The 25821-nt window shown below is 44.2% G+C and overlaps 1 pseudogene; it reads left to right on the top strand.

Annotated features, from left to right (window-relative positions):
* Nucleotides 1-25821, top strand: part of LOC136117943 (protein DDI1 homolog 2-like) — a 136083-nt pseudogene that overhangs the window by 21632 nt on the left and 88630 nt on the right.

The raw sequence follows: 25821 nt of genomic DNA, 5'->3' as shown, positions 1-25821 counted from the left end.
TGTCTGGACTGTTCAATGAACAGCAAGGAAACCAGCGTAGCTGGAGGGGAAACAGCTAAGAGGGGAAGAATAGAAGAAGGGTTCAAAGAAGTGAGGAGTATGGGGGGAGGCACTGACCTTACAGGGTCTTGTAAGCCATTGTAAAGACCTTGGCTTTCACTTTAAGTGAAATGGGAAGTCATTTCAGGATTTTTGAGAAGTGGCATGATCTGACATGATTCAAAAGGATCATTCTGGTAAGATGGCAGCAGCAGTGGTGGCATACTTTTTAGATGTTTCTGAATCTCCACATAAAAACAGACAGAGAAACTAGAATGAAAATTATAAACCCTTGGACGTCATTTAGCTCAAAACTAGGTGACACTCAGCTTGGTGCTCTCTGATGACCTAGATAGGTGGGATTGGGGGGTGGAGGTGGGGTGGGAGGGAGGCCCAAGAGGGAGGGGATATACGTATGCATATAGCTGATTCACTTCATTGTACAGCAGAAACTAACACAACACTGTAAAGCAACTATACTCCAATTAAAAAAACCCCAAAAAACTAGGTGACAAGGTGTTTTCACAACTCCCCAAAAAAGAAATGGACAGAACAAATCACCAAAAGCCACAAGACCTGCATAGTATCAGCTTCTCTGCAGAGGAAAGGAAGGGATTTGATGGACCTGAGGACAGGAGAATCACAAAATAGCCAACAGTTATTCACTGGAAGACACAGGAGGCCAGTCTGAGAACAGCATTCGGCTGGTGGGGGACTTCAGGGCCTGCGTTAAGGTCAGGGCTGGAGCACACCAGTCCCGTTGAACTTTTGAAACTGCCCATTCCAGGCTCCCTCCCTGGACACAGTCCTGTTTGAGGAGAACCTGCTGGGAGTGGATTCAAAATACAACAAAATAGGACAACAGAGATGCAGAAAGAGAAGCCAAGTGGTAGAGGAAAATGGAACCAGGAAATCTCAGAAAAAAAGCCACCATGGCTCATTTTGTTTTGGTTTGCTTGGTTTTCAATATTGCCCAAAACAACAGAGGAGGAGGTTCTTCGAAATTAGAGAAGCTATCTGAACCAAGGCTCCTTCTAACAATTCTAGAAAATTTAACTCACATCAAAATGAGCAACAGAAAAGTATCAAATTTAAGTCCATACAAAACGGTTATAAGAAAAACAGAATATGGATCATGAAATCATGCCAGAAAGGCGTGCTCAAAAAGCAAAAAATCAAAGCAGTAGTATATATTTTTTCAAAATGAAATAAAAGATGCTAATAAAATGTCTTACATTTGAATTAGAGAAACGGAAATCAAAATTACATAAGCTCAGAAATGATGTGGCAAAACTCAAGAACTAATCAGAAATGAAAAGAAAAAAATTGAAATAAATATCATAATAGAAAGACCACAAAAGCAAATTAAAAAAAAAAAAAACCTTAACAGAAATAGAAGGTAAAAAGGCAGAACACTTCTAAATATCAAAAAGTAATGGGGCTTCCCTGTGGCGCAGTGGTTAAGAATCTGCCTGCCAATGCAGGGGACACAGGTTCGTGCCCTGGTCTGGGAAGATCCCACATGCCTCCAAGCAACTAAGCCCGCGCACCACAACTACTGAGCCTGCACGCTAGAGCCCATGAGCCACAACTGCTGAGCCCGTGAGCCACAACTACTGAAGCCCATGTACCTAGCGCCTGTGCTCTGCAACAAGAAAAGCCACCGCAATGAGAAACCCGCGCACCGCAACAAGGAGTTGCCCCCACTCACCGCAACTAGAGAAAGCCCACGCACGGCAATGGAGACCCAAAGCAGCCAAAGATAAATAAATAAATAAATTTATATATTAAAAAAAAGAAGTAACGAAGAAGATAAGGATTTGAGAGAATGTGACAAATATTTCAGATTGGTAAAAAGATACAAAATAAAGGTAATGGGAGTCCTGAAGAAGAAAACCAGAGCAAGGAAACTAAACACTATAACTTAAGAAAATTTGCCTAAATTGCAAAAAAAAAAAGAAAAAAAGATTTAAAACTACATATTGGAAGAGCATATAATGTGCTGGAGAATAAACATATCTTAGTAAAATTTTTAGATTGTGAAGAAAGTGAAATGAGCATGTTACTTATAAGGGAAAGAAAATTTGTTTATCATCAGACTTTTTCACAGCAATGCATTATGCTAGAAGCAAGTGGAGTACCATTTTTAAGGTACTCAAGGAAAGTAAATATGAACTGAGGATACTAAATCCAGCTAAATTTACCTTAAAATAGAAAGGCCCTGACAAATCTATCAACATGCAAGAGCTCAAGGAATATTGTTCCCATGAGCCCTTCCTAAAGAATTTTCTAAAAAATGTGCTTCAGACAACCACAATGACTTAGGAATAATTAATATAAGGACTGTTGGTCAATATTAAATATACAGTTACTTGTAGAATTAGATTAAATGAGAGTTAAAAGGCGTAAGGCATAGTGAATGCAATAGCTATATGCTCTGACACCGTAAATTTAATATAACCATTAACAAATAAGAAAGAAGAGAATAGGAATGGCATCAGCAAAAGCGATTGAAGGGCGGGGGTGGAAAAAATATTCTTACAAAGGAAAATATATCCTTTCTACCGCTTCTCAGGAATGTCTCCTACCCTAGCCAGTCTTCTATTTTCATCTATAAAGGGGCCTGACTGAAAGGAGCTTTGCTTTCGCAGTGAAGTTCAAACAGCCACCCACCCACATTTTTCTAGCCCACAGGCTGTTTCCCTGCCCAACAAACATTGTCCTGTGTCACTGCACTGTTGTCTGTGGCGCTAACAATATCCTGAAGACATATCTTAGACAGTTCAGGAGTTCACATTTTTATGAAGTTTCTCATTTGCCACCTGTGTTCTTTTTGGCCTGGCTTAACATTCCCCAGCCCTGGAGAACAGGCTTCAAGGAAATCGTGCGGACTGATTTAAAGCTAGAGGTCCTTGTTCCTGTTGTTCTCTTTAATCTGTGTCTGTAATCCCTAGCAATCCTGACATGGCATGTACCCTCTCACGATCTCCTGGGTCCCCAGCGACTTCCTGGCACAGATAGACTCAGGGTCCCCAGGACTACCACCTCCCGTGCCCTCCACTGCCCTGTGCCTTGCCTCTTTCTTCCCTGCCCCTGGAGCTTGAGCCTGATGTCCAAACACTGAGAATCCCACTTGTTATGTAAGTTTCCTGGTCCCTGAACTGGGTGACTCAGCACGGCATGGTGCCCCGCTGTTTCCCAGCCTGGGGCAGCACGCTAGCAAGCTGCAGTGGAAAACAGGCCTGCTGATGGGGTCCAGCCCTGCAGCCTTCCTTCCCAGTGTGTCTGCTGAGCCCAGGAAACCCATGGGAACCACCTGAGGGCTGTAGCACACTAACCCATGGGTGGAGTTCTCCAGCTCCCTGCCCACTTCCTGTTTCATCCTCACTCATCTTTGGCTGAGCATCACAGAAGCTGCACATTTGGTTCCCCTCTGCCCTGAGGCTGCCACTTTCTGGGTCCTTGTTAAGAACTGAATGGTCCTTGTTAAGAACAAAATTTGCATGGTGAAGCCCTAACCCCCCAATGTTAAGAGGTGTTAAGAGGTGGGCCTTTGGGAGGTGTTTAGTTTAGATGAGGTCATGAAGGTTGAGAGTCCCTCTCCTTCTCTGCCATGTGAGGACACAGCAAGAAGGTGGCCATCTGAGAGCCAGGAAGAGGGTCCTCATCAGAAACCCACCCTGCTGGCACCCTGATCTTGAACTTCTAGCCTCCAGAACTGTGAGAAAATTAATTTGTTTCAGCCTGAGCTAAGACAGTCCCACTGACTTGAGCCCTCACCTCTGAGTTCTATCAAGGCTCAGGCAGGCAGCAATGTTGGTGCAGGAGGAGGTCCCTTGGGTGCGGTTCGCCTGGACCCAGACTCTATCTCTCCTCTGCCCCAGGTCCCAAGCACAAAGGAGGAAACCCACTGGGAACACTGGTCATAGAGAGGACAGACTTTGGCTGATTTTGGTCTTGGGTCTGGTTCTTCCTCATTTCCCTTTCCTGCAGGCATATAATTGAGTTTTCTTTCCCTTCTAGGACAGGGACAGGTGCTGGCATCCTGCTAACTGTTGGATTAGGAGCCAGAGACCCCAGATTCTAGTACAGGTTTTGCCACTAATCAGGTGTTCAGGGTTATAGGCAGCACGCTTTTTCTCTCTGTGCCCCGGGGATTCATCTGAGCGACACCCGCCTTAGAACTATTACTTGTTCATTAATAAAAATTGTGTGCCGGCTCTTCTAGTGTTGGGATATGGTGCCAAACAAGATAGCTATGATTGCTGCCCTCCTGGAGCCTGCATTCCAGAGTGAGGGGCACGAAGGAAATAGGTAAATAAGACAATTACTGATAGTGACAAATGCTCTGAGGGAGATAAAGAGAATGATGAAATAGACAGCCACTGGGAGGAGGTGACATTTATTTAAAAGACTCCTCCACCTGCAAACTGAGAAGGCGCTAGCCCTGCCACCAGGGAAGAGCATTTCAGGCAGAGCTCTGAGCTAACAAAAGTAAACATGCTCTACAAACTGTATAGTGCAATGCAGATATCAAGTTTAATAGGAGTTAAATCGCCTTCATCCTCTGTGGCTTTGCCGCATATTCCTTGATCACAGCCTGGAGTTGGCACCACTGGCCAGTGTCTGGAAAGCAGTGTGAGGACAATTTAAGTCCCAGAGTGTGGTAAAAAGAAGGGTGGACTGAGTTCTGCTCTCTTTGAGGACGTGATGATCCAGTCTATGTAGGCAGACCCTTCTCCTCCCACAGACTCGTGTCCCCAAATGCTTCAGTTCTCTGTCACCGTGCTTGCAACATTCAGCTGGCATTTATGGAGCACCTTCTGAGAGACAGGGACTCTCCCCTCCTCCAAGCAGGAACTCGGGCCTGTGGGAGGCCCCTTCTCCCAGCCTGTCCATGTTAGGGTCCATGTTGCCTGCTGTCCACTTGGTTTATTATTTTGCTGTCCAGCTAGATCCTAAGCATGTGGCTCCGAGCATGCTGCGATTGTAAACTGATGCCATTTACCACCCAGAGGGGCCATTTGGGGCTGGAGTGTTTCCACGTGTGTCTTCTCTCTGTGGACAAATATCCAGGGGCATGTGGAGCAGTCATGTGGTGCATCGCCCTCAGGGCACCCCGGCAGAAAAGTTCCCCAGCTGACCGAGTGAGCCAGCCTCAGCACAGTGGCACAGCAGGGCTGCTGCTTCACATCCTTTCTGGGCACGTCCCCTCAGAGCCAGGGACGCTGGACAGAGTGCCATAACACCAGGGTCTCCACCTGCTAAGCGTGGAAGCTGCTCTGCAGTTTTATGTTCTTTTGGTGCTAACATTCTCTAGCTGTGTGACTTTAGGGGGACAGTGGTTTTCAAACTCCAGCGGGCATCAGAATTCTCTAAGAGGTTATAGAAGCATAGCTCCTTGGACCTGCTAAATCAGTAGCTCATTGAGTAGCAGTGCAGGAATGTTCGTTTTTAACAGGCACTGAAGAGCGATTCTGACTGCAGGTAAACTGCAGCTGAGGAAACATGGCTGTTTAAAGACATAATTCAGTTCACTCCTCCCTTAAAGGACTAATGGTTCCTCAGGGAGCCTTGAAGCCAGGCTGCCTAACAGGGTCTATGCAGGCAGCAAAGGTGACAGTGCCTCCTCTCAGGTGGCACCGATGCTTCACAGAGTGCAGGGCTCAAGAGTGTGTGCTAATGTCGGCTGAATGGATGAAGGGCCCAGAGATGCAGAGAGATGGGAAGGGCAGCTGGGGGTGGGCTGTTAATTATGTTTGTGCTGCCAGAATGCAAGTTCCAAAAAAGTAGGGAAGTAAGAATAATAATTCTTAATTATTCCCAGGGCCTGATCCATACTGAAAATGCTAAATGAATTAATGACACCACCACTCTCCCTTGGGAAAGAGAGAATGTCTAAAAGCCCAGTGAAATAGACCTACCATATCTAATGAAATTCCCTAATTCCCCAAATACTTGATTTAAATAGACTCCCATAGGATCAGCATTGTGTGATTAAAAACCAAGTTCAGGGGACTTCCCCGGCAGTCCAGTGAATAAGTCTCCACACTCCCAACGCAGGGGTCCAAGGTTAAATTGCTGGTCAGGGAACTAGACCCTGCATGCCGCAACTAAAGATCCTGCGTGCTGCAACTAAGACCTGGCACAACCAGGTAAATAAATCAATAATAAATAAATAAATATTAAAAAATAAATCAGGTTAAGACTTCAAGGTTTTTAAAATTTATTTATTTTATTTATTTTATTTTTTGTCTGCGGTGGGTCTTCGTTGCTGTGCGCGGGCTTCCTTTAGTTGTGGCGAGCGGGGGCTACTCTTCTTTGCAGTGCACAGGCTTCTCATTGAGGTGGCTTCTCTTGTTGCAGAGCACGGGCTATAGGCATGCGGGCTTCAGTAGTTGTGGCTCACGGCCTCTAGAGCACAGGCTCAGTACTTGTGGCACACGGGCTTTGTTACTCCGCAGCATCTGGGATCTTCCCGGACCAGGGCTTGAACCCGTGTCCCCTGCATTGGCAGGAGGATTCTGAGCCACTGATCCAGGACTTCAAGCCCCATGACGTCAAGATATTTTTGATACCCAGTGACAGGCAAACACATCAACTGGGCATAACAAAGTGAGTCATGCAATTTCTATTGTAATGAGAAAGGATGGAGTAGCTGATTTCCCATTCTTCCCCTTAAAACACCAGGGCCAGAACAGCTGGGCCATTAGGAAAAGTTACTAAATAACAAACCTCATTAGAAGCAAAGAAAGAGTAAATTAAACTGATAATGGAAAACCATTTTAGAACCACCAGGTGGACAAAAAGTAAAGAGTCTGACAATAGCAAGTGTCAGCAAGGATGTTAGTATGATAAAAACTAGTTGACTGAGGATGGTCAACCACTTTGGAAGAAGAGTACACATCCTCAAGCAAAGTTGCAAATGTGCCTTCATGTTTTATGACTCAGCATTCCCACTTCTAGGGAGTTACTCCATTCTTGCACGTATACAAGAAACATATAAGAATGCTCACAGCAGCACTGTTTTATATGGCAAAAACCTGAAACAAGCAGCCCAAACGTACATCAATGGTAGAATAAAGAAACCATTAAGCACATACAATGGCAAACTATATGGCCGTGAAAATAAATGAACTACAGTCGTGCATCAATATAAATGAAATTCAGTAGTATAGTACTGATTGAAAAAAGCCAAGTCACAGAAGAATTTACACTATGATTCCCCTGATTTAAAGATCAATAACAGGACTTCCCTGGTGGTGAAGTGGTTAAGAATCCACCTGTCAATGCAGGGAACACGGGTTTGATCCCTGATCCGGGAAGATCCCATGTGCCTCAGAGCAACTAAGCCCGTGTACCACAACGACTGAGCCGGCACTCCACGAGCCACAACTGTTGAGCCCGCATGCCACAACTACTGAGGCCCGTGTGCCTAGAGCCCATGCTCCGCAACAAGAGAAACCACCACAATGAGAAGCCCGCGCACCACAGAGAAGAGTAGCCCCTGCTCTCCACAGCTAGAGAAAGCCCGCACACAGCAACGAAGACCCAATGCAACCAAAAAATAAATAAAATAGATTCTTTAAAAATAAATAAAGATCAATAACAGAACAAACAAAACAGGTTATCAAATTTGGGCAAAACTCTATGTTCTAGAATCTTTGGGGTTTCTTTCCCTGGAATTCCCTTCCTTATTTTATTTAAGAACTTCTCATTCTTTCCTCAAGATAAAACTTAAAGGCATCATCTATGATGCCTTCCCCAAAGGCTCCAAGTAAAGCTATTGCCCACCTCTCTGTCCTGACATATCTTTCCCTTGCACATACACTGTCACAGCTCTTGTCACATCATGTTGGCACAAATGTTGGCAATGTCTGAGCCAGTCGTGTGCTGGTAGCTGGTTACTAACTGGATTTCCATGGCTATCTTTCTATCTATCTACCTATCTATCTATCTATCCATCTATCATCTATCTACCTGCATATAAATTTATTACAAATTTTACTGATATAAAGGGTATATAACACATAATCTATAAATAATAATAAAATATTCAGTCTCCTTATGTGAATTCTATGTAGCCAAATTGATTCTCACAGAATGTTTTTTATTGTCTGCAGAATCTTGAATGCATAGCCAGCCTTACATTAATTAATAAGAAAAAGTAAAATAATAAAGACATTAGGACTTCATTTGTTCGTTTGCTGATGACTTTGCTGAAATGGATGATAACTTTTGAGTACTGGAAGAATATTTCCTCAATTTTCTGAGCCATTTACAATGTAGTAGCTATAGACATGAGACACTTTGAGTTTTTATCTGCATTCTTAACATTTTCTCCATCGCTCAGGTCTGACAGCCAACCAAACAAGAAATGAAGCACTGATTTGTAGTGTTTGCCAATTTCCATGGTGTAAATTCTCCCACCATGGAAAATTCAGGGTTTTAGGGTGATGTTGAATGAAGAGTTGGAAAGAGATGCATGGGAGCATAGCATTATACATACTTGTACCACATAGACACAGTACAGGTAAGTCATCACAGGAGCATAGATAACAGTGAAATGTAGTAAATAGTAAAAGACCCAAATGAAGCTATAAGTAATTAGGAAGTGATGAGTACTACTTTTGCTTGTAATATAATTTACTTAATGGTAAGTTTATATAATTTTAAAAATAATGGCTGTGTTTAACAACTGGCTCTTAAAATTCCTGAAAATGTAACCACCAGCATTTGTATAGCATTTGTCTGCATGAGTCAGCTCCAGCAAGTGTCACTGTGTGTCTCCCAACCGAAATGTAGCTCCTGTGTGGTGTGGATGTGCCTTATTAGTTTTGTCTCCCAGTGACTATCATAGTCCATGGAACATAAGAGTCATTTAATAAAAATTGGACAAATGAATGAATGAACTCATACACTGCAGGCCATTTTGCAAAAATTCTGGGAGTGTAAGTGGCTTAGTTCTGGTATCACACAACATCTAGGACTTCTGAGTCTCCTTTTTGTTAAGGGTCTCCCAGCTCTAGGAAGCATTCTCATATGCTCACACCCAGAGAACAGTGCAGGTGTGCACCTGACTTATATGGCAGGGAGAAGGGTCTGTAACTGGCAACTAGAAGAGTGCAGGGAGAGCCCAGGACTCTACCTGAAAGAAAAATTTGTAAGATATAAGTTCAAAGGCAGGCTGGGTGCCATGTGCTGAAAAATGTGTGTTTAAGAGGCAGAGGTGAAGGGGAAGGGGTGCCATCTGAATTTCCTCTTGTGGCTTTGAAACACAGCATGTAGGCTTTCCCCCTAGTGATTTACTGTCCTCATGATCAAATTGCCTGTTTGGCTCAGTGAGCCTTAAAAGAGGTTGTTTACCCTTGGCCCACCATAGCAAGAACTAAGGACAGTAGTTTGTTCCTAGAAGAAACCCATCTGAAATTAAATACTATGTTTTGGGCTTTTTGTCTGTTTTAAGGGTCAGACCCAGGAGCAAAACCAATAGCTGAACACATCCTTGGTTCTGGCAATGCACCCAGAACAGAAACCAGCCTACATGACTCCCTTCATGAGCTCCCACTGCTGTCGGAGTAAAATCTAACTGCAATCTGACTGCAGCCGACCGTGCCAAGCCCCTAGTATATTTCTACCTCTCTGCCTTCTTTCTTGTCCTCTGAAACCCTGCGCTCTTTCTTTCCTTGGTGGTTTGACATTGCTGCCCCTGCTGTCTGAATAGTTCTTCTTCTGGTTCCTTAAAAGGATGGCTTATCCTCGTGCTGCAGATCTCAGCTTAGATGTTACCAACTTACAGAAGCCCTTGCTGACCTAATTCACCCCCCTCATTTATTTGCCTACGAGCCTATTTCCTTCGTCACGCTCACAGCAGTGTTTAATTATCTGGTTTATTTGTTTATTGCTGCTTCTCCCATTAATGTCCTTTCCTTCTAGTTAAGGACCTTGTCTGTCTTGAACATTACTCTAGCCAAGGCCTTCAGCAAATATTTGTAGAATGAGTGAACGAAAATGTAAAAGAGGATTCCTCAAGACAGGGGTTCTCAAACTTCAGCATGTAAGGGAATCCATGGAAAGGCTTTTTAACACAAGATTATTTGACCTTCACTCCCAAGGTTTCTGATCCTGAACATCTGAATGAGCTGAGGGGTTTCCAACAAGTTTCCAAATGCTGCTGGTCCAGGGACCATAGTCTGAGAGACACTGCACACCCCCATCTGTACCCCATTAAAATGTATCTGTTGACCAGTCACAGGAGGAGCCTGGGAGGGGGGAGTTCATGTTGAGGGAGAGGAGAAATCAAGACAAGTTGACCTCAGAGGTACCGTGGAAAAGGTAAGGGGCTCCAGGACAATGGTTGGGTCTCTTTCTACTCAGAGATCCTGGACTTCGGAGATAAAAGGCTGCTTTTCCAATGAGGAAGCCATGGTGGATAAACAGATCTTTCCTTCCTCGGCTGCCAGAACAAGCAGGGCTAAATAGTGGTTTGTAGGCTCCCAAACTGTACACCCATCATATTCTTGACTTGCAGTGGTGATTTGTGCTCTAAGTGAGTTCTGCCTCCAACAATCCCCAAAGACCTAACCCAAAGGTTAAAAAGTGGAAAAAGGGGGAATTCCCATCTTCATCCAAAGTCAGCTTTTCCCAAAGGGTACTCTGAAGAATATTTGTTCCATAGAGTCACACCATGACAAAAGCCTTCCATAGTCAGATGAAATGAGAGGATTCTGAAAGCCATATCCCTTTCTCAGAGATCCAGAGGACATGTCTGAGAAGTCTTGTGGTCAAGAAATCAACTTAAGATCATTAAACTCAGTCTTGGGAAATAGGACCAAAGAGCATTTTTGCTTATAACACATGTTTTGTGGCACATACTTAGAGAAGCGCTGCTTTTGAATGCCTTCTTTCTTCAAAGAGAGGAACTTTGTTTTGTTGGTGATGGCAACTTCATGTAGGCATACAAGACCAATCTGATACACACGCGCGCGCGCGCGCACACACACACACACACACACACACACACACACACACACACACGCAAGGCTGCCTCCAGCCTCAATCCCTAGATAGGCAGGAGAGGAAGTATCCAGAATGACCACTTCAGTTCTCTTTCCTTCCAGATGTGAAGCTGCCCCAAGGTATGACATTAATTGCTGCCTGGGTGGGGCACAGGGGCTGCTTTCTGTTTGTTTGTTTGTTTTGCGGTACGAGGGCCTCTCACTGTTGTGGCCTCTCCCAGTTGCGGAGCACAGGCTCAGGACGCGCAGGCTCAGCGGCCATGGCTCACGGGCCCAGCCGCTCCGCGGCATGTGGGATCCTCCCGGACCGGGCACGAACCTGTGTCCCCTGCATTGGCAGGCGGACTCTCAACCACTGCGCCACCAGGGAAGCCTGGGGCTGCTTTTTAATGGGGCAGTTCAGGTGGGTGGAGGAGGAGGAAGCTCTGGGCATAAGTGATAGGCAGCCAGGAAAGTGCTGGCCTAGGGAACAGCAAGTGGAATTTTCCTCTGGAAATCCTTTTGAACTAAGTGGATTTGAATGTTGCACCCCTGGTTGCTTAGATCCCGTGGCTAAGTGATTTTGTCTTCATTTTCCAGTAATGATTAACATTGCTGTAGTCACTGCAGTTTGGGGACAGTTTATTTAACTGTGGTGATGGAAACGAGGAGAAAACCCTTCCCCAACCCCCTCAGCAAAATCTGCTTTCCACTTCTGACTGTTGGTGGGAAGAGGAAGGACACTAAAATGTTCCTGTGTTTGGAAGGATTGTTCTGCCTTTTCTTAAATCAAATACTTCTCAGTGTCTTATTATATTCTTGTAACAAAGCACCCATCTGGGGCTGATGGGTGACGTTTCCATTAGTCATGCTAGTGAAACTCCGCTAGGAAATGGTGTTTTTAGATTAGGAAGCAGAGGCTGATAGGCCCAAATCTTTTGGGGGCAGGAGTGGGGAAGAATGGGGTGCCTTGTCTCCTAACCTGTTGGAGACCTCTGACACCACCTGGCAAGCTGTCTGGGTTCCACATTTCACTTTGAATAAACAAGTGGGATGTGATAACCAAGTGGGGTCAAAGAGTCATGGCTTATAGGATGTAATGCCACGTACCCAGCCCCTGAATTGCAGGGGAGCACTGCACCTCCTACCCCCAGCAACCAACCAACGCTAAAAAGCATGGCTCTGTAGTGTGATTTTTTATTTTGTTTCCAAGAGCTTTTCTCTCTCTCCCTCCCTTCTTTCCTTCCTTCCTTCCTCCCTTGCCTCTCTCCTTCCTTCCTTCTTTCCTTTCTCTCAATGAAAGAGGAAAGGATAACAAAATATTGCTCATTTGAGAGAGGTAACAATAGAAAGCCATCAGAATCTGCATCTGGGAGTAAGGGGAGAGCTTCCTCTTCCATGACACAGCGGATGCCTAGAATGTCAAAATAAGGAGGGACCTCAGGCATTGTCCTGACCCATCCTGTCAAAGAAGATGGAGGCCAAATGCTGAGCTCTTGCACAGGACTCTTCATCACAACACTGCCCCTTTCTACTGCTCCAGGCTAGAAGTGGGAATACAGTTTGTTAGGCAATGTCACCAGTTCTGCTGCAGCTCTCTCTGAAGCATGGCATGCATGACATGACACTTTTTGGAAACTTTGAGCTGGAGCATCCTCTGGATCGTGCTGAGGACTTGGTCAGCTTGGTCATATTCGTGGGTGCACAGGGTGGGCTGAGATAGGGATGAGATGACCACCTGCAAATAAAGGCTGCTTATCCTAAAACCTAAAGGTATTGAAAACATGCTTGATGCATTTCTGAGCACTCTGCCAAAGTAAGTCTGCCAAAATTATAATGTTTGAGGTTTCTACGATGGAGAAAGAGGGACACAGAGCAAGGTGTGGAATACCCCAGGCACAGGAAAACCCACCAGGACTCCGACATCATTTGAAGCCCCTGTGTAACTCCATCTCTCATGAGGTGATGGCTGAGTTTAAATGCTGGGCCTCATAGTTTCATGTCATTCGATGCTATGGAACCACTGATGAAAAGCATGGCAGTGTTTCTTCTAGATAGTTTATTCCTTATTCTTGTGACAGTGGGATAAATGTAGACTTTTTTATCATTGGGAATATTATCAAGTATCAATTATTTGTTAACCATATTCTTAAAGTTAATATGCAATGACGGGGACTTCCCTGGTGGTCCAGTGGTTAAGAATCTGCCTTTCAATGCAGGGGATGCGAGTTCAATCTCTGGTTGGGGAACTAAGATCCCACATGCCGTGGGGCAACTAGGCCCGCGGACGGCGACTACTGAGCCTGAGCACTCTGGAGCCTGTGCGTCACAACTAAAGAGAAGCCCGCGTGCTGTGATGAAAGATCCCACATGTCACAATGAAGATCCCGTGTGCTGCAACTAAGACCCGATGCAGCCAAATAAAGTAATTAATTAATTTAAAAAATCTTAAAAAAATATGCAGTGATGGGAACTGTTAATTATACCCGTGACTACAGTAGTAAAAGTCATTTTTAAGGTAGAGTATAGAGATCGAGTGATGGAGGGGGTAGGGAGGATAAGAGCAAGGAAAGGGGAAAAGACACAGAGACAAGAGAGTTTTGCGGGTGATTGAGGTTGTTGAAGTTTGTGTCTCTAAACTCTCAACCAAGTCCTCATCTAATCATGTATGTTGTTTCCTCTGGATCTAAAGTAATAACAACGTATGAACAAGAATTAAAAAGCCTGGGAAAGTGCATTTCCCAGAGCAGGGGTATGAATATGTGGTTTAGCGCCTCAAAGTGAATCCCCATGTTGGGACTGACTCATACCAGGCAGAACACAACTTGACATGTTCCTCAGTTACAGCTGCAAAGAAGGGTGGCTATCAGGAACCTAAGATTGCTCAGGACATAGACACCACTAAATGCTAGGGCTGGGAGGACTTTGTAGGTCATCTAGTCCTTTCTTCTGCCTTCCAGCTCTCAGACAATGAGTCATTTGGTTGAAGGAGGGGGTGGGTGGGTAGGGGGGAACTCCTGCCTCTGATTTTGTCCTAAATATCCCAGAAATGAGAATGATGTCTTGGCCACCAAGATGCTATCAATCTGTTCTAGTGTTTATTTATTTATTATTATATTTTAAAATATTTATTTATTTTTTGGTTGTGTTGGGTCTTTGTTGCTGCGTGCGGGCTTTCTCTAGTTGCGGCAAGTGGGGGCTACTCTTCGTTGTGGTGTGTGGCCTTCTCATTGCAGTGGCTTCACTTGTTGCGGAGCATGGGCTCTAGGCACACGGGCTTCAGTAGTTGCAGCACGCGGGCTCAGTAGTTGTGGTGCATGGGCTTTGCTGCTCCGTGGCATGTGGGATATTCCTGGACCAGGGCTCAAACCTGTGTCCTCTGCATTGGCAGGCGGATTCTTAACCACTGCGCCACCAGGGAAGTCCCTAGTGTTTAGTTTTAAAGGGACGCAGTGCATGGATAAGAGTGATTCATATTATCGAGGGCACATAATGTTGTGTCTGACACCCTGCTGAGCACATGCAATGCATCCTACCTCATTTAATACTCACACCAGCCCTAATGAGTCAGGCACTTCATTATACAGATCAAGAGACCAACACAGAAAGAGTAAATAACTTACTCTAGATCACAGTTAGCAAGTGGCCGAGCTAGGGCTCAGACCCAATTATGCCTGATTCACACTTCAAACTCTTAACAGTCCTATTCTATTCCCCATTGGCAAGGAAGTCCTACCATTATGAAAAGTTTCTCTTTATATGCTGAAAAATTGGTTTTGATTTATGGGTGAAGAGACCTTTCCCTTACAAGTAATAAGAGGTTCATTATTAGGGTTGCTAGATTTAGCAAATAAAAATATAGAATGCCAAGTGTTTTTCATTTTCTTTTTTTAAAATTTTTTTTCTATTTGTTTTATTTATTTATTTATTTTTGGCTGTGTTGGGTCTTCGTTGCTGCACGCAGGCTTTCTCTAGTTGCGGTGAGTGGGGCTACTCTTCGTGGCAGTGTGCGGGCTTCTCATTGCGGTGGCTTCTCTTGTTGCGGAGCATGGGCTCTAGGCACTCAGGATTCAGTAGCTGCAGCACGCAGGCTCAGTAGTTGTGGCACAGGGGCTTAGTTGCTCCGCAGTATGTGGGATCTTCCCGGACCAGGGCACAAACCCCAATCCCCTGTGTTGGCAGGTGGATTCTTAACCACTGGGCCACCAGGGAAGCCCTGAATTTCTGATAGATAATTAATTTTGTAGCTTAAATATTTTTAGTATAAGTACATCCCAAATATTACAAGGAATAGGCTTCACACTAAAAAACTATTCTTTGTTTATCTGAAATTCAAATTTACTGGGCATCCTGTGTCTTATCTGGCATCCATATTCATAATGAATGAGACCAGGTTGGTGAGTTTAGTCTCTCTGTAGGACACTTTATGTTGCTCTGTTCCATGGCTGACCCCTCTCTACTGGGAACCTCTTCATCCAAGGCTTCTGTGAACCCCTCAGTCCCATAGTCCCTCATTGTCTATGTATATCATAGATTAATTTATTTATTTTAAAATATTTTTATTATTAAATGGTTGATACATACAGAAGAATATATGTAACATGTTCTAGTTAACAATTGCTGAGTCAAAGGTTATAGGCACGTCTAGCATTGCAAGATAAGGTTAATTGTTTTCCAACATGATGGTACAAATATTATTCTTCCATTGGTATACATTAGTTCCCTTTGTTCAGTATCCTCACTGCACATGGGGTATCATCAGTCTTTTAAACTTTTGCCTTTGTAGTGGGTGAGAAGTGCCCTCCCACTGTGATTTCAATTTGCATTTATTTCCCTGATTTCTAATGAGTTTGAGCATCTTTTCACAAATTCACTGTCTCTTCTTCTTTTTCTTATTTTTTCTCAGATTTTTGCATTCCAACTATGTGCTGGGGTCTGAAAGTCCATTGTTTTCAGGAGGAGACTCAGAGATAGTAACTCAGGAGAAGATTAAACAGAGAAGACTCCAGATACAGAGTGCACACTGGTCCTCAGTGAGAAGAAGGAGGAAAGTATGCTTTGTATGCAACACTACCTGAGGCCTGGAAACCCCTCTGTTGCCCAACCAGCACATAGCTCCTGCCCACTGGCAGCCAGGTGTTGTAGAAACTATTTCCAAGCCAGACAGACGTGGATTTAAATTCTATTTCCTCGCTATGTAACAGCAAGTTACTTTCTTTCTCTGAGTCTCAGTTTTCTTATCTATAAAATTGGTATGGAAAAACATGCCTTGCAGGGTTGCTCTAGGATTAAAGATAGGAAATGGAAAGGACTGTCAGGTAGGGCCTCAACCCATGTTGCTTTCTACCAGGCTTCTTTGTTTTAAGAACTGACCAGAAGAAAAACACCTCAAGAGAACCAATATTCTGTTCCAAAAAATTGTCAGGAACTTTGCACTTAAGATCTTATTTGTGGCAAAGGTAAGCCTAGGGTTTCTCTGAGAATCAAAAGGTTGGGTAGATTTTGGAGACATTCTGACTTGATGACTCCTTTCCAGGCGGTTCTGGGAGTAGATCGTCAGAGAGCTGTGCCAGCCATCATCCTGATGCTCCTTCAGAGGGAGATTCCACCATCACCCAGATGCCTGACTCAGTGTCTCACAATCTTTCTGTAGTTTAGAGTTCTTCCCAGTGTCTTACATAGAATCTCTCCTGCTTCAGCAAAGACTGTGCTCTCGCCAGAGTGAGGGAGCTGTGCCATGAGACAGATGTTTGAACTACATAGCAACTCTGCCAGCTGCTTCACTGGCCTGGTTCACAAGTTATTATATTATGGGATGTTGGGCCTAGGCCACACCTCTTAATTCACATGAGAAAACAAGGTCCAGAGAGATCTGTTATGGCTATGATACTACAGCTAGTAAGGGGCAAGACCTGTGTTTCAACTCAAGTTTTCTGAGTCACAAACTTAGGATTATTTTTTTCCCTTTCACCGAGGGTCTCTTTTTACTTGGTCTGTGTCCAAAGGCGACCCAGAATCCTTTGGTCATCCAAGGGCCACTTTCAGACATCTTAGCCCAGGAGTCAGGAGACCCTAGTCCCAATCTTGGTCCTCTTCAGAATTGCTTCTGTGGAGAATGCAGTGACAAAAGAGCTTTTGTTTATGTGCTTTTGAGGGATATCAAGTGTTATGGGTGATGCAGGAATATCCTTTGGAAACTAGAGTCTTTGCATGGGACGATTCAATTATATATATAATTTTTTTAATGGAGAGAGGAGTTATAAATTTCATCCAATTTAAAAAAAGGGGCCCAGGACCTCAAAAAAGGCTAAGTAATGCATTCATTAATCTTTCATTCAGCAAATATTTTTCAGGTGCCTACTGTGTGTGAGGTACTCTACTAGGCCCAGAGAATATAATAGAAATATAATAGATGTGATCCCTACTCTCATAGCACTTACATTCTAGTGAGGGAGGCAAATGATAAATAATAACATGAAATAACACCTGAACAGGTTCAGAACTACTGGTCTAGCTAGACTTTGTCTTTCTCTCTGGACTCAAATATAGAGGTTTCCTCAACTGAGAAAGCCAAACCCCACTGGAAGCAGACTCAGTTTGACTTCTCAGTTGTAATTTGAAGGTATGTAGTTAAGTCCCTAAGTCTCCTGACTCTTCTCCAGGTTAACAGGGTTGCTTTGTGCAGCCAGGCTGATTAGATTAACCCTTCATTCCTCCCAGCCTCCCAGGCAGGCAGGATAATTCCAGGTCTCTAGAAATGAAAGACAAGTCTGTTTGGCTAGGATCAGCCACGTACTTTCCCCTTGCAGAATCTCCCTGCTGATTACAACTGCTGCTTGTGCAAGACTAAATGATCTGAAAGCCCCAGAAAGGCAAACCACCAAGAAGCTTTGGTGAATTTTTAAACTTTGTGGAGTCTCATAATGAGGATATTGTTCACAGTTTTATCTCAGATCAGGTTTTTGTGCACCGCTGAGTGGATTTTCACGTGTGCACCTCTACTGTTTAAAAATGCAAGTGAGTTGGACTTCCCTGGTGGTCCAGTGGTTAAGACTCTGCTCTTCCACTGCAGGGGGGCACAGGTTTGATCCCTGGTTTGGGAAGTTCCTCATGCCATGTGGTGCGGCCAAAAAGAAAAAAATATATATATATACAAGTGATTTTATATATATATACAAGTGATACAACCCCCCTGCCCCCATTTCCAATCCTGAACAAACTCATAGAATTGTTGCTAGTTTTGAATTGGTGTTTTCCTAAATTCAGCTTTGGGGGTTGGTAGTAGAAAGGAGTGACCTGCTGAAAGTGTTACAACTCAATGGCAAAGTGGCAATCCAACTCTAGGACACCTGATTTCTGGGTCCCTGTTCTCCAGGCACTAGATTAGATCCAAGGGCCTGGCTCAGATTACACATGCACGTGCACACAATATTATCAGAATGCTGTTGAGGGTGGATTAGAATGTTCAGTCCTTACTAATTCTAGGGAAAGTGTCACACTGCCAACTGAAAGGCCAATTCTGATTAAAAGAAAAACAGACTCTGTCAATGAAACTGGAGTGCATGGTCATTACACTTTGAAAACACAAGTATAGGAAATTAAAAAAAAAAAGAAGTTGGGGAAGGTTATGGATATCATCTGGAGGGTGTAAATGAAAGGTTAATGATGATGTACAATTAAGGTTACCAGGTCAGTACCTAAAGTCCTATCGGTGGTCCAAAGGGAGTCTGAATTGGTTTGAACTCGTTGATGGCTTCTCTGTTCCTTTCTTCATACCGCCATCCTCTACTCCATGTCTCCCTCCCATCCGTTCATATCTTGGATCTGGTGGGGAAGTGACATTCCCTTTTCCTGAGAGTCTCTCTGAGGATGGACTTCAGGTCATGGTATTATTAGCCTTAGAAATGAGTTAGCTTTGAGGGGTCTCCCTTAGACAATATCGTCCTCCTCAATCCCCCAGCAAAAGCATGGGAAAGAGTCAGAAAAGGAGGGACTTCCCTGGTGGTCCAGTGCTTAAGAATCCACCTTCCAACGCAGGGGACTTGGGTTCCATCCCTGGTCAGGGAACTAAGATTCCGCATTCCATGGGGCAACTAAGCCTGTGCGCTCTAGAGCCTGCGTGCCGCAACTAGAGAGACGCCCGCATGCCGCAATGGAGATCCTGTGTGCCGCAACTAAGACCCAATGCAGGGCTTCCCTGGTGGCACAGTGGTTAAGAGTCTGCCTGACTATGCAGGGGACATGGGTTCGAACCCTGGCCTGGGAAGATCCCACATGCCGCGAAGCAACTAAGCCTGTGCACCAAAACTACTGAGCCTGCGCTCTAGAGCCTGCATGCCACACTACTGAAGCCCGCGTGCCTAGAGTCCGTGCTCCGCAACAAGAGAAGCCACTGCAATGAGAAGCCTGTGCACCGCAACAAAGAGTAGCCCCTGCTCGCTGCAACCAGAGAAAGCCCACACACAGCAACAAAGACCCAATGCAGCCAAAAATAAAAATAAATAAAGTAAATAAATTTATTTTTTTAAAAAACCAATGCAGCCAAATAAATAAATAAATATTAAAAAAACCCAAACAAACAAAAACGAGTCAGAAAAGGAAATGTGCCTGAACTGGAGAGAAAGTCAGACTTCCTTCCCAGGAAGCTATTGGTTACTTCTGGAGAGCCAGGCCCAGGATTTATGCCCATTGCTGAGAAAGTGTCATGGCACAGACTGAAATAACTAGGCACAGTGTCCTCCCATCTTGTAAGTCCGTGCAGCATTGGTTCCTGGACTAGGGGTGTGTGTGTGTGTGTGTGTGTGTGTGTGTGTGTGTGTGTGTGTGTGTGTGTGTGTGTGTGTGTGTGTTGAGGGGCCAGGGAGAGAGCCTGAAAGATAAACTGAACAGGGACTCTTTTTTCATTGCTATTGTCTCAGTCAATTCCAGGATTTAAACGCAGGCCCATTATGCCTCCTATTCAGTTCTCCTGGGAAATGCCATCTGTTGCGGGTACTTATTTCTGGGCAGCAAAAATGCCATTAGTTCGATTTTGGTGTAGCTGCTATGTGGCATACCTCCCACCAGCCTCGTCCCAGGCGTCAGGGAACAAGGGTAGGGCTCAGGCATTTGCCACCATCCAGTTCTCCCTCTTTTTTATGTTGTGCCTATTAACCCAGCTTTCTGTAAACACCCCTCATTTCCTTGACCCACATATACACAGCCAAACCCTCCCTTAGTTTTCAAGCCATGACATGATTTAAATGCTTCTGTGAATTCCATATCAAGTGTACTAAGGCTTAACATTTGCTTGGAGTAAATAAGGAAGTGCTGTTAGGAAATTCATTCCTTAGGATCTTATTTATGTCTTAAACAAGACCAGCACCTTTTGTTATTACAGCTGTTCTTCAGTGTGGTGCACATAGGCTTGCCTTTCTGACCCTTTTTGTTTGTTTGTTTTCTTTCTTTTGGCCACAGTGCTGGGCTTGAGGAATCTTAGTTCCCAGACCAGGCATTGAACCCAGACCCCAGGCAGTGAAAGCACCGAGTCCTAACCACTGGACCACTAGGGAATTCCCTCTGACCCCTTATTTTGAATGCATTGTTGGCTGACACTCACCCCTAGAAGAAATTTCTACCCTTTTTCTGATCGTTAGGACAAATTCACATGCCAGTTTAGGCTGGTTCACCTGCTCAATACTGAGTGATTTGAATGGGGCCGTCTTCTCTGCACTTCACTGGCCACAATGCACAGACACACTCCACTCAGGAATGTAGTCCTGGGAATTCCCTGGTGGTCCAATGGTTAGGACTCCGATCTTTCACTGCCTGGGGGGGGCCCGGGGTTCCATCCCTGCTGGAGGAACTAAGATCCTGCAAGCCCTGAGGCACGGCCAGAAAAAAAAAAAAAAAAAAGGAAGGAATGTAGTCCTGGCATGGGAGCTCAGGAATTCCTTAAAGATTTCAGGAGCGCATGAACACAAGCCAACAGAGAGGAGTGATGCATATGCTGGCTTGAAATTCTGGAGACAAATTCCTGTTCAAAGCCCAGGAAAGCTAGTTTTCTGGCTAAAGTCTTAGGGAGATGGGAAATTCTGGGGATGTGGGTTAACAGAGGCCAGGGCTAGGGATGAGAGGGGGAAGGAAGCCATGTGCTCAAGACAAAGTCATAGGTGACATTCTTGATTTTTCTCTCCTTCTCACCCCTCATAACCAGTCTATTAGCAAGTCTGGCAGTCCCACCTTCAAAGCTTGTCCTGAAGTCCCTTCTATCTGTTTACCCTCACTGCCATCACCCTAGCCAAGCTTCTGCCATCTCTCATCTAGTCAACCAGATTACCTCCTCCAACTAGTTTTTGTGCATCTCTCTTGCTAATTTCTAATTAATTCTCCATGCAGATGATAGAGAAATCATTTATAAGTGCAAATTAGATCATATTACTTCCCTGCTTAAATCCCATCTCAGCTAGAATTACATCCAGCTCTCCTCCAAGGCCTACAAGCCCCATGTGCTCTGGGGTTTGCTCACCTCTTCAAAGTCCTCTCACTCCGTTCTCCCCCACTGACACTGCCCTCTAGCCACACCGAAAACATTACTTGCCAAGCATTTGATGCCTAGGGACCTTTGCTCTGACAGCGCTCTCTGCCTGGCATGCTCTGCTCACTTCTTCACCTGGCTGGTCCATTTTTACCTTGCAGGTACCCACTGCGATGCTTCCCATGAGAGGCCCACGATGACTTCATCTAAAGTAGCAATACTCCCCATCCCTACCCCTCAGTGGCTATCTCATCACCATTATTTCACTTCTAGCATTTCTCATAATCTAAAATCATCTTCTTTATTAATCTCTTTACATATTTATTTTCTAACTTTCCCACTTGTATGACGGCAAGAGAGATTTCTATCTAGATCTGTGTTGTCTAGTATGGTAACCACTAGACCCACGTGTGGCTACTGGGAACTTGAGATGTGGCTAGTCTAAATTGAGATGTGCTTAAAGTATAAAATACATGTCAGAATTTGAAGATTTAGTATGAAAATATCATATTGATAAGTTTATACTGATTACATGTTGAAATGATAATATTCTGGAAATACTAGTTTAAATAAATTATATAAAAAAATTTTTTTAAACATTTTTTTTCTTTAATATTTATTTATTTGGTTGCACCGGGTCTTAGTTGCAGCAGGCGGGCTCCTTAGTTGCAGCTCAAGGGCCCCTTTTTAGTTGTGGCTCGAGGGCTCCTTAGTTGTGGCATGTGAACTCTTAGTTGTGGCATGCATGTGGTATCTAGTTCCCTGACCAGGGATCGAACCTGGGCCCCCTGCATTGGGAGCGTGGAGTCTTAACCACTGCTCCACCAGGGAAGTCCCTGTTATAAAAATTAACATTGCTATTTTTTATCTTTTTTTAAACTTTATAATGTGTCTACTAAAACATTTTAATAGCATTCATGACTCACATTATTCTTCTATTGGCCAGGACTAATCTGGATCACCAAAACGCTCCTCAACTGCATTAAATACTTGTTTACTGAATGGTTATTTGCTTCCACTCTCTCTTTGAAATTTACCAAAGAGAAGTCAAATGTTTTTCATTTCCTCCTTCCATCTGTTCCAAATTAGGAGAAAGACAAAACAAAGCTCAATACCAACAACAACACCATCAACAGAAGAAATCCCCTGAGCCATTTAGCTCCTAGCAGCAAGCCAAGGAAGGCAAACTGGGATTAGGGAACAAAAGGGTAACCTGGGATGGTGGCTGGATGGGGTGAGCAGTTTCAGCAGCCAGAGATCTTCCCTTAGGCCTAGGAGGTAACACAAGCAATTTTCCCAGGATCATCTTGACACAAGCAATAAAACAAGTTAACAAGGCAGAAGGTCACTGAACCTGGTCTCAGCCAGTCCTGATGCAGCTCTCCCCTAACATGTAAGCAAAGTGGCTGGCAGAGAAGTCTCCTCATTCATCAGCCCGCCTCAAAAGCACATCTTCCTGCTTGTATTGTGGGAGGAGTTGCAGAGTTTGGAGAGTCAAAGTGGAGTGGGGGAAGGGAAATAACTGTGGGGATAGGAAAAACCCTACTGATTTTTTTCCAGCTTTCCTTTTAAGGGCTTCTGGAGACAAAAGGGGATTAAAACTTCAAGTTAGGGAGAAGAAAAAACTCATAGTTAACTGATTAGGTGGGTTTATCTGATTAATCCTGGGGAGTCTGGGTCATGATTCAATGCAACAAAATTTACCAAAGTATGGAAATTTAAAAACGTTTTGAAGCCAGATGCCCTACCCCGACAGGGTAATGGGTGGGATAGGATGGGAAGGAATGAGACAGAGCTAGGAACTGCCTTGTTCTGGGAACAAAAAAAGGTGAAAGAGCCCCCAGGCCAAGTGGAGTTGGAGTAAGACTTTGCCCTTACTTTCTTTCAGTTCCACTCATTAATTCATTCATTCCACAAATATTGAGTGCCTACAGTGTGTTAGGCCTTTGCTAGCACTATGAGTTGGACTTCTAGAGTTGTTGACTGTCCTTTGAGAAACCACAAATATTACCTTAAAATCCTTAAGTCGGTAAGAAAGTGCTTCAACTGAATGAGCAGGCAGGTGGATCTTCCACTTACTCCTTTTATCCCTTCTCCCTAGTAATCTGCAATCCCAACCACTCCATCCCTCTGCTATTTGCTGAAGTTGTTTCCACTAAATTTCCCAATGACCTCCATTTTGCCAAAACCATATCCACTTGCATCTGTGGAGTATTTTTTTAATATAAATTTATTTATTTATATTTATTTTTGGCTGCGTTGGGTCTTCGTTGTTGTGCTCGGGCTTTCTCTAGTTGTGGTGAGCAGGGGCTACTCTTTGTTGCAGTGCACGGGCTTCTCATTGTTGTGGTTTCTCTTGTTGCGGAGCAAGAGCTCTAGGCGCATGGGCTTCAGTAGTTGTGGCACACGGGCTCAGTAGCTGTGGCTCGCAGGCTCTAGAGCGCAGGCTCAGTAGTTGTGGTGCATGGGCTTAGTTGCTCCGCGGACCAGGGCTTGAACCCATGTCCCCTGCATTGGTAGGAAAATTCTTAACCACTGTGCCACCAGGGAAGCCCCCACCTGTGGAGTATTGACATCTCTTGAAATTCTGTCTTCCTTTGGTTTTTTCCTTTTCATTGGTTCTCCTCCTTCATTTAAAGCTGCTCATCTTTTAATCTCTTTCACCTTCTTTGGCTGACTTTTGAAATGAAAAGGAGTCCTCAGGAGTCCTTGGCTTTCTCCTTTTCTCACTCTATTCATAGTTCTTGGGCATCAATAACCAAAATAACAGCTTCATCTACCATATAGACATGGATTGGGCTCTCAAAACTGCATCAGGCCCTTATCGCTCATCACACTTGTAGTCACATGTGATAAACTGCCTGCTAGACCTTCATTGGATGAACTTAACCCCTAAGCCAGTTATTCTCCTGTTATCCTTATCTTGAGGACTGACACTACCAAAAACCTGTGTCTGTTTAGACTTATGCTCCCTGTCACATCATTCATTCAATAGATTGATTCCTTCCTTACTAGATCCTAGACACTGGGCCCTGTGCTAAAGGGTACAGAGATAAGTAAGATACAACCCCTGCCCACAACGGACTGGGCACTTGGAGACAGGTAAACAATCAGAGAAGTATACTGTAAGACATCATCAGAAGGAAGTGAAAAAATAGAAACACATTTAAGATGCAAAACACAGGGACTTCCCTGGCGGTCTGGTTGTTAAGACTCCGAGCTTCCACTGCAAGGGGCATGGGTTCACTTCCTTGTTGAGGAACTAAGATCCTGCGTGCCACTTGGTGTGGCCAAAAAATTTAAAAAAAAAAAAAAAGATGCAAGACACAGAGAAAGCACAGTAGAGGGACTAACTGGGAGATGGAATATGAGGAAGTGCTTCCTTGAGGAGATGATGCCTGAGATGGGTTTTGAAAGACAAATGGAAATATAATTTGCATGACAAGCAAGGAGTTATGGTATTTTTAGGCATTGAGAATAGTATGTAAAAGGCATGAGTACGTGAAACCAAATAGCATATCTGATAACACATGAGCAGTGTGATATTGATGGGAATGTAAAGTACATGGCAAAGGGATATTTGGTAGGAGGTGAACTTGGAGTAGTAGGTAGGGACCAAATCATAAGGGATCTGTATAATAATAAGAACAATAAAGGCTACAATTAACAAAGCAGACTTTACCTATAAGACCACTAGTGCTTAATCGGCTCTATGTTATTATTCACACACTACAGCAAGGAAGCCAAGGGGCTACATATCTGGTATGGTTTAGCTGAAATTCACACCCAGGATTCTTTGACTCCAAAGTCTAGGCCCTTGGTCATACATCTTGCTGCATGTGCATGATGCTAAAATGTCCTTACCTCATGGAGCTTATAACATAGTGCAGGGTGAAGGATATGGGGGGTTGGGGCAAGGATGGGAGATGGCTTCTGTGCCTGTTTGCAGGGTCAGGAACTAGGATGAAGCTGGCTTAGCCACAGCTGGTGGTGGGCTGGGTCTTGCTTGCTCTAGGAAGTCCACACCCCTGGGTGGTGTACAGTTCTGAAGAAAGTCAAAATATTCTTACTTCTATAATAGTTCTTTCCCTTGGCTTCCCATGCCCTCCTCACCTGCTTCCTTACCACCACTCTCCCACCCTCAGCAATCATCTTCAACACCATCCAAATTTGACCTCATCCATTCCTACTTAAAATCCTCCTCTGGATTCTCATTGACTTTGCTGACACACAAACCCTTCCTGGTGAGGGTTCTGCCCACCCCCTTTA

The sequence above is a fragment of the Phocoena phocoena genome, chromosome 1 (genome assembly GCF_963924675.1).
Source record: "Phocoena phocoena chromosome 1, mPhoPho1.1, whole genome shotgun sequence".
Classification (NCBI taxonomy): domain Eukaryota; kingdom Metazoa; phylum Chordata; class Mammalia; order Artiodactyla; family Phocoenidae; genus Phocoena; species Phocoena phocoena.
This window is presented reverse-complemented; position numbering and strand designations above follow the sequence as displayed.